General features: G+C 36.4%; 1 protein-coding gene across 3 annotated transcripts in view; it reads left to right on the top strand.

Annotated features, from left to right (window-relative positions):
* The window catches only part of edil3a (EGF-like repeats and discoidin I-like domains 3a), a 121,934-nt gene that overhangs the window by 14,995 nt on the left and 97,561 nt on the right, over positions 1-9,378 (top strand). The gene's annotated exons all lie outside the window — the stretch shown is intronic.

Raw genomic sequence — 9,378 nt, 5'->3', positions numbered from 1 at the left:
TTTTTTGTCTTAGGATTCATTTATCATTTGGTGAAAGTTGAAAGAGGAGCTCTGTTGATGTGGACAGCTACCCTGAAGTCTCTGTAAATATGTGCATGAAAACTTTATTTTTGTTAAATTTGTATATAAAACCAAGAGTAAAAAAATCACCTTAAACTTTGGACTCTTTGCTTTTGTTTTTTGGGGTTTTATCAAACCAAAAAGGAAAAAAAAATATATAAATCATCTTTATCAGGAGTAACAGGTTATGGAAAACTTGTACAGCATAGTGTTGTTTCATTTCTTCTCTGTATTTTGTGTTATATTGTAGATTTATTTACAAAATGTGAGCTATTATGTGCTTTTTACAGGGTTCTCTGTTGTGATTTTTCTCGTTCCTTTGTCCCTAAACTTGTTCTTTTTCTTTTGTTTATTTTTTCTGTTACAGCTCCTGTTTTTTTTTTTTTTTTAAGGCAACATGGGTTAACCTTTGGGGCTCCTTGTCTAATAATTGAAGTAAACAATGGCGTGTACACAAAAAGGATGGAAAATTACCATAACAGCTCGTGCTGCACGCGCTCCAGTATTCAGAGATCACATGTGCCTTTGTTTATTAGTTTTGCTCATTTCCATTGAACTTGACCTGGATACGTGCAGCTGAAGGCGCCGCTTCTTTAAACGGCGCCTGGGCCTTTAGGATGTACCCTATTCTGCCTTTTGTAGCCTGGTTTGCCCACTGAGAACTCTCAAGTCATTGTTAATCTTTTAATTTTTCCTATTTGGTGCTACATATTCCGAAAATAGACATTCTGCCTTGAGTATTTAAACATATGTTTGATATTTTGAACGTTTACAACCAAAGTGTGTTGCCACCTTACCACGGATGATAAATATAGCGGCATTCTCACTGTGTTTGCTGTTTTAATTCAGATTTTTTTTGGTCGTAAATTTAGTTATTTGCTGTATTTTAAATCTTTTTAAACATACTAGCCTAGGTTTTCTACCCAGCTTCAACTTTCACAGTAAGTTTTTGCATTTCATCGACATCTTTTCCTTAGTCGATTTTTTTCCATTCTGTATTCTTCAGGTAGCTTCCCATAAGGTTTGGTAGATCGATAATGACCAAAGCATTATTGAAAACATGTGTTATCTGCTGGCACTTTGGGTGCAGGAACGGAGGCTTCTTTTATGTTGAAAGTACAGTACAGGATGTAAGCCTGCGCTCTTTAACAAACACATTAATAAAACGTTTTGCCTGGTTCACCAGGCATTATTGTTTGGCTGTACTTTTCATCAGCTGTAAGGCAAGAGTATGTCATACATCACTCAGATGGCTTTTATATATTCAGTTATTTTCACAATGTTCAAGCCTTTATGAACTTTGCCTAAAACATCTAATAAATGTGGGACATAATAAAACTTGTATTCTTTTCTGACGAGAGGTGGATTTGTTTATTATTTTCTACTTCTACATGTCAGCCTCTTGTTATTAGAAGACTAAGCCTGCACTCTTGCTCCTCTGACAAAAGAGCAGAATGAGGATGGATGGGTTATTTACTCAAAAAGAGATGCTGTTTACCACTTCATTTGGCATAAAGGGGTATGATACCGCACCTCCTTGCCATTAGTTTGAAGACGGCTAATGATAAGGAAGTGCTTCAACAAAGCCTCCCTAATTAATGTTGCTATTGTGTTTGTGAGTCATTTCACAGTTAGCCACCCACTCCACAGCAAGATGATTTTATGTTAATAAGCAGTGCTCTGATGGAATAAACACTTAAAAAGATGATGGTATGTGGGAGATGGATGTTCAGAGAGCATCTGCTGTTTGCAGAGTGAGTATGCATGTGCTGATGTGTGTGCGTTTGAACTATTTTAGGGGACATGTATTCAATGGTAATGCAAAAGCTGTGGCGGGTAAAACATAATCAGGTGTGTGAAACCGTATTTCACTTAAAAAGAGTTTAATGATAATCATTTCAACTTTTAATTCCAACAATTTAAAAAGGATAATTTCTACTTCACATTTATGTATTTTTTTTTTTTAATTTAAATGAGCAATAAAACTTTTTAAGCTGCAGCTTGAATCATATGCTAATTAAAGGCAAATATGTAGCAAATTAAAGGGGTTTATATTAAAATTTTAATTACAGCTTTTTAAACGTCCGTACCTGATTAAAACAGCCCCTGTCTCGCACACGCTGCTCTATACTGGAGACAAACAGGAAATCCAAAACACTTTCATGGATGACATTCATAACTGGAGACACTTGACAGACACGAATGAGATTTACAAGCCTCACCCAGTGATGCCGGGGCTGGCAGCATTAGCAGTGACAACTAACTGTCATTCTCCATGCCGCACTGTTAAACGGGAATGCCATCCATTACTCAGATTGTTTTTCTACTTTCATGCCTTGACTTCTAAAAAAATGTAAGGTAAAGCAAACAGTTTTAGGAAAACCACTATAGCAGGGGCTCGTTCTTCAGGCTGCCTCATATTGATATATCCCACTTTTTAATTCATAAATACTTTTAAACTGTGCAAACACACCCTCATTAAATAATCAGATCTGTCTTAAAAAAATTATAAGTCAATGTCCAACTTTATTTTGAAAAAATTCTAAAATGAAATGAAATCGAACTATAAATTACTGTTCTTCTATTCATGGAAAAAAAATATCTTAAAAAATAATCTTTTAATGGAGGTCTTATTTGGTATTTTTGCTCCTTTGTCATTGAGACACTTCTTTATGGCTTTCACCAGTCCCTTAAATGTGTCTTTAGTGTCTAAACCTAAACATAGGCAAAGATTTTTATTATTTTGAAATTACATTTTATTGAAAGTTTTAAATAGGCTTGAAAAAATTAATATCAAGTTATATCATTTGAGTCACTCATTGATGTTTAAATTGATAATATATATGTGGTATGTATCCAAATATGTGAGAAAATATACAGGATCATAGTGTCCAAATTTTTCACATGACTGTAAAAGACTGATTGCACAACATTTTCCCTTGTAAACTGCTTCCTTGAACCATTTACCAAAATATTTTATATACAAGTCTAAGGAGTAGCTAATGCTAAATGGATTTCTTGATAAATTTCTCAAGTCCTGCAAAATTGTGCACCAGTTTGTTCAATTTAAAATGTATATGTAAACAAAAAATATGGTTATATTCCATATCCTTAAACATTGAATGATCCAAGTAGATGAGTATGCTCTCCTGTACATTTACTTTCTTTCTCTTCTTTAAAATCCCATTCCATTCTTGTGATAGGTAGACTCAGATTAAATGCTTTGCTTGATATAATTTCCTGCCATTTCACACTTTATTTAAGGTGAACCTTTTTATTCACTTGATGCAACGATATAGTTACTTTCTGCTTTGTTTTTGCTCAAAGCTTTTCAGATGCTTTGAGCAAAAAGTGTGTTTTAGTAGTTTACTTTATTCTGCCATTTTAATTGGTCGTATAATGAGATATCATTATTTTTTGTTCCAATTTTATGGCTCTCAGTTTTAGATTCTGAGTTTAAATTTGTTGAAAATGTTCTTAGACGATTTCCAGGCAACGATGTGTCATAGGTTAGTTACAGCTGCTTGATTGATTATTTTCTCTAATTAATTTTTGCATGTGTATGTCCGCACATGTCCATTGGCTCTTTAGGGTTTTCAATTGGATTAAATTAAAGAAATATCTAGAAAGGAATGAACACAAACAGCACATTCTCACTTTTCACTGTTGTGTTTGGCTTTATGTTTTATGGGTACCCTCATTCTCAGGTAGGTGTATGTATATGTATTTTATGAATGCTTTTCTTTTTTAAGGTTTTCATACTTGCTCATCTTGTGCAGTCACTCCTCTATCTTGACTGAACACCTTGAGGCCATATCAGCCTTCCACTGGACAGGCTGGATGGTTCCTATTAAGATTATTGATGGTTATTACTGCCTGCTGGCTGTCAGTCAGATTAAACCAATATGTCCTAGGATAGAGGCTTATCATGCCATAGAAAGGACTTTCACCTGGGAAGGAGGGACAATTTAAATAATTCATCTCCAAAGATGTTCATGTATTACAAATGTATTAGGGCTGTCTCAGCATGCATCAATGATTCAAGTGTTTATTGTATAGAATGGTATAATATTATGCTTGTTCAACAGCTTACACTCCTACTCACTGCTTGTACCTTGAGCAGCAAGCACTAATATAGACCATTTTCCATGGTTAAAATGTATGGTTAATTGCAAAAAAACATAAAAATGCACAAGTTTCAAGAAATGACCAATGTTTAGATTTTCTACTCTTTTTACTTGTAGGGACACCTAGGTTTTGGTGAGAGCTTTTGTGTGAGACTCAATTCAAAATGATGCACTGCAGTTGCAAAACCGTCCTAGCCTGTGAAAGTCAAAGACATATATATGCTCAGAAGATATATACTCTGAAAACATCCATTGGATTCGGCACGGTGAAAATTCAGCCCTAAGTGCAGGGCATGTTGACCTGAGTTCTTATGTCCAATTTCACAAACACTCCAACAACAGCAAAATGGTGCGACAAAATTTGAAGCTTCTGTATTAATGCTGACTGGCCATGTTTGTAGTGGGAAGAATGCTGAGTTGCATTCCAAGAACGCCCTACCTTCTGTGAAGCTTGGGGTGGAAACATAATGATTTGGGGCTTTTCTTTTGACCGATCAGTATCAAGGACAGGATACATGGGGCCATGTATAGTGAGATTTTAGGCAAAAACCTTCCATCAGTGAGAGAATTGAGGATGAAATGTTGATGCATCTTCCAGTTTCACCTCAAACACATCTGCTGGTTAACAGAGAATACGTAAAAATAAATAAATAAATTAACTTTTCTTGGCTCTGGACTAGTCTAACCAGTTTCTGGATCTCAATCCAATAGATAATCTGTGAAGGGAATTAATAGTCTTAGTTGCATCTAAACGTTACAGCTTTTGGAAAAGATCTTAATGGATTAATGGGCCAATATAGCAGGAAACGCAAGAAACCTTTGACCACTGTCATATGACAACTAAGATTACTTTACATAGTACTGAGGTGAACTTTTGTTACAGACCAAATACTTATTTTCTGTACTATTACACAAATACATTCTTTAGAAGTCATTCAAAATGATCTCCTGGATTATCTTTTCACATTCTGTCTCTCACAGTTGAAGTGTACCAATGATGATCCTCTCTCATCTTTTTAAGGTGGACAACTTGTGGAATTGGTGGCTGCCAAATACCCTTTTGCCCCTTGAATGCATGAATTTTTTAGTTACACTCAATAATCTTCATGCAAAAGAAACAAAAGCTTTGCAACGCTGCCAACACCGTTCGCATGCTCCTATAGGGAACAGAAGCCAATTGTTTTGCACACTTATGCAATCTTGTGATTCACCACTTCAACACTTGGATAAACAACAACAGCAGCTAAAACTTCATCTTTCGCCTCTATCTTCTCAGCCTGTGTATTTATGCGTGGGAGTAAAAAGTTGTCTGCACTTGGAGGCATATTTTATTCTCTGCCTCTTTTCCCTTTGTTAGTGTGTAATTGTGTGTGTATACTGTATTTGTCTGAAGAATTGCAAGAGTGTGCCTTGACCCTTATGGTAAGAGAGGAGAAGAAAGGCAGATAAAAAAGACACACTAAGTGAAGCGTGGAATGTGCTTGGTTGAGGATTACATTGGCTCATGTGCATGGAAAAACACAAAAGGGAAGCTTCTGCTGCCAGACAAATGAGTGGCTGACGAAGTGCTTGCTTTTGCCTTTGTGTGACTCTCAACGTCAGCTTTCCTTTAAATTTCAAGCAGTATGAAAGACTGCTTATGTTTTATCAACATTCATAACACTCTTTCTTCCATTGTGATTGTAGACACTGCTGTGCTGAGTGGTGTTTAAAGGAGCTACTTTGCTATTATTCCAGTTTTTCTGACATTTTTATCAATGTACTTTCCTTATTTTTGCTAGAAAGTGGTTCTAAAAAATATTTTGTTTTGTCATTCATGGCATTAGTCTGCAGTGGCTATCACCGTTCAGCTTTTACAAATGTTTTCAAAACATTTTTTTATAACAGCGCTATGTGTTCTGTATCCTGATTGGTTGTAGACCTTGTCACTCAATCTCCTCCATGCCACGTCACCTGTACAGAATGTGTTCAGTTTGCAAAAACTACATAAAACTCCATCCTAATCAGATCCTTTTTTTCATTCTATGACAATGAACTTGTTTTTCGTTGAATGCTTGAACTTTGAAAGTTTAAACAATAGAGAAATTAACATTTTGTTCTTGTCTTTCTGAGAAAAGTGTAAAAAGTGTCTATTGAAGGGTTTTATAGCAATAAAACATTTGCAATCGTACTGATTTATTCTATCACAGGTTATTTTTAGAACAACCCCCACAATAAATAAGGGACCATTGTTTTTCAATTTGTGTCTATCTGTTTCTTCTCTTTCTACAAAGGTTAAGGTATTAGGCTGAAACTAGCCAAAGAATGTGTCTTTTTGAAAGGCCAAAACCTGCATATGTTTACCATGAGTATTGGCTCACCTGCCTTGACTCACATATGAACTGAAGTGCCATCTCATTCCTAACCCATAGAGTTCAATATGATATCGGTCCACCTTTGGAGCTATTACAGCTTCAGCTCTTCCAGGAAGGCTGTCCACAAGGTTGAGGAGTGTGTTTATAGGAATTTTTGACCGTTCTTCCAAAATTGGTCAGGTCACACGCTGATTTTGTTGGAGAAGGCCTGCTTCTCAGTCTCTGCTCTAATTCATCCCAAAGCTGTTCTGTTGGGTTCAGTTCAGGACTCTATGCAGGTCATTCAAGTTCATCCACACCAGACTCTGTCACCCATGTCTTTATGGACCTTACTTTGTGCACAATCCTGTTGGAAGATGTAGGGGCCTGCTCCAAACTGTTCCCACTAGGTTGGAAGCATGGAATTGTCCAAAAAGTTTTATCTTGACGCATTCAGAGTTCCTTTCACTGGACCTAAGGGGCCAAATCCAACTCCTGAATAACAAGCCCACGCCATCATTCCTTCTCCACCAAATTTCACACTTGCCACAATGCAGTCTGAGATGTTCTGTTCTCATGGAAACCTCGAAACCCAGACCCGTTCCAGATGGAAAAGTGTGATTTCTCACTCCAGAGAAGGCATCTCCACTGCGCTAGAGTATAGTGACGACGTGCTTTACACCACTGCATACGACGCTTTGCATTGCACTTGGTGAGGTGTGTCTTGGATGCAGCTGCTCAGCCATGGAAACCCATTCCTTGAAGCTCTCTGTGTACTGCACTTGGGCTATTTTGAAGGTCATATGAAGTTTGGGGCTCTGTATCAATTGACTGTGTCTTCATTGAATAGGTAGGATCATATTTGTAACTTTGTACCAATATGCAACACATTACTAATGTACAGTATTGCATAACACCACAAAGCTGCTCTTCTCCACGACAGAATCAGCTGATTACATTGATTGTGTAAATACTTCATTACTGTAAAGTGTTGTATATATGCTCAACACTTGCTGTTTCCCACTTCAGAATCAACTGGAATTACTTAAAGTGTGTAAACGATTAAAAAGTAAAGAGTTGAAATAATGTAAACACGGAACCTAAAGCTTTGGGCTAAAGGGTTATGGTTCTAGTGTTTGGTTTGTGTAGAAGCCATCAAACACTTTTACCAGGGGTGTCAAACTCAATCGCACAGGGGGCCAAAATCCAAAATCCAAAACACAGCCTAGGTCACGGGCCGAACAGGATAAACATTTATTGAACACATTAAAACTAAATTTTTAAAACTTAAAAATGTTACTTTTTAACATTACCATAAATATAAAAGGCATGAATATTATTAACTTAAACCTTAAGTAACTTTCAATATTTTACTCTCTGTAAAAATATATTTTGTCAAAATTATACAAGTTAGAAATAAGTGCAAGATAACATCAGGCCATTAATTAAAATAAAATGAAATGATCTGGAGGGCTGGATATAATCACCCGGAAGGCCAGATCCGGGCCCCGGCCCCTAACTTTGACACATGTGACTTAGACCATAATACCCATGAGGTCCACGTCAATGAGCCAGAAACTGTTCTGTTTTGAGGTACAATTTTGTTTGGTAGAATGGGTTAATGGCTGTTAATGCCAAGTTTGAAAAAAAAAATATATATATATGGCACAGTGTAGCCGAGTCAATAAACATACAGCCACATTTGGCCTGAGTTCTATAGCTATAAAAAGCCCAAGGGTTTTGATTTTCTCCACAATTACCTTAATGCATCTTCTGTCTCGTTAGAATTTTTGATGTAACACCCAAAAGGAAGTCTTTCATAGGAAACGGATAAGTAAAATGATTATAAATCAAAATTGTTTGTGAAGCTATTTGATTTCTAAATCCAAACCACACCTCCGCCAGAGGAGCGACAACAATCTGCTTTGTGCGTGTCTCTGTGTTATGAAGCAAGACTTGATTATTTTGGAAGATGTATTTTTGGTTTATTTTTTGCCAAAAAAAGCAGCTTTCAATAACTTTTACAGTGTCTGATTTGTAATCTATGTTGCCTCATATGCTAACACTTAATTAGTATTCAACTTAATTAAGCAAGAGCTGGTAGGCAATATCATTAACTGTATTAGAAGATGGCAGACATACATATTTAATCCTCTTTGAAGAGCATCTCCCAACTTGAGTCTTGTTAGGGCATCCATCCACCTGTCCATCCATTCATCCGTCCATGCATCCATCCATCCATGAAATCATATTTCTGATCGTTCTCTCCAATAATAGTAGCCTTTTTAGCCATCCCGTGCATCCAATGCCCTCGGTCTAGTGCTTTTATAGCTGTGTATAGCTTTCAGGGACATTTTTTTGCAGCAATTTCACAGGCAATAATAGAAGTTGAGGATTACAGTAATGATGGCAAACAGGCCAAATCTCAGCTACAAAGATGAAATGGGGCTTGGAGGCTGGGCGTGCAGAAAGTCAGCGTTTACAGCCATGGTAAATAGAGCCTCCACTCCTGTTTCAGCCTCTGACAGTTATGTTGTTCAAACTTTTACATTGTCTTAGCAGGTTTAAAATCTATTCAATAATGAAAGTAAGGAGCGCAAAATACCAGATTATTATTCTCTGAACATACAATAAGTGGAAACAAAAATAAAAAGTGTAAAAAAAAAGATTCTAATTGAGCAAGTGGAGAAAGACAGCAGTAAACCCCAATTAGTCAAAGCAACATCATGACAAAATCAAAACATTACAAAAATAATACGATTCTTTAAAAGTCACACACTAATGATCCATGAAGTTACTGATCTTCAGTGGTACAGGAGTTTTCCTTTTAAAACACATTTTGACACATTTCTTGTAAA

Source organism: Oryzias melastigma, linkage group LG9 (assembly GCF_002922805.2).
Source record: "Oryzias melastigma strain HK-1 linkage group LG9, ASM292280v2, whole genome shotgun sequence".
NCBI lineage: Eukaryota > Metazoa > Chordata > Actinopteri > Beloniformes > Adrianichthyidae > Oryzias > Oryzias melastigma.
The sequence above is the reverse complement of the archived record's forward strand: the minus strand, read 5'-3'. Positions and strand labels throughout refer to the sequence as shown.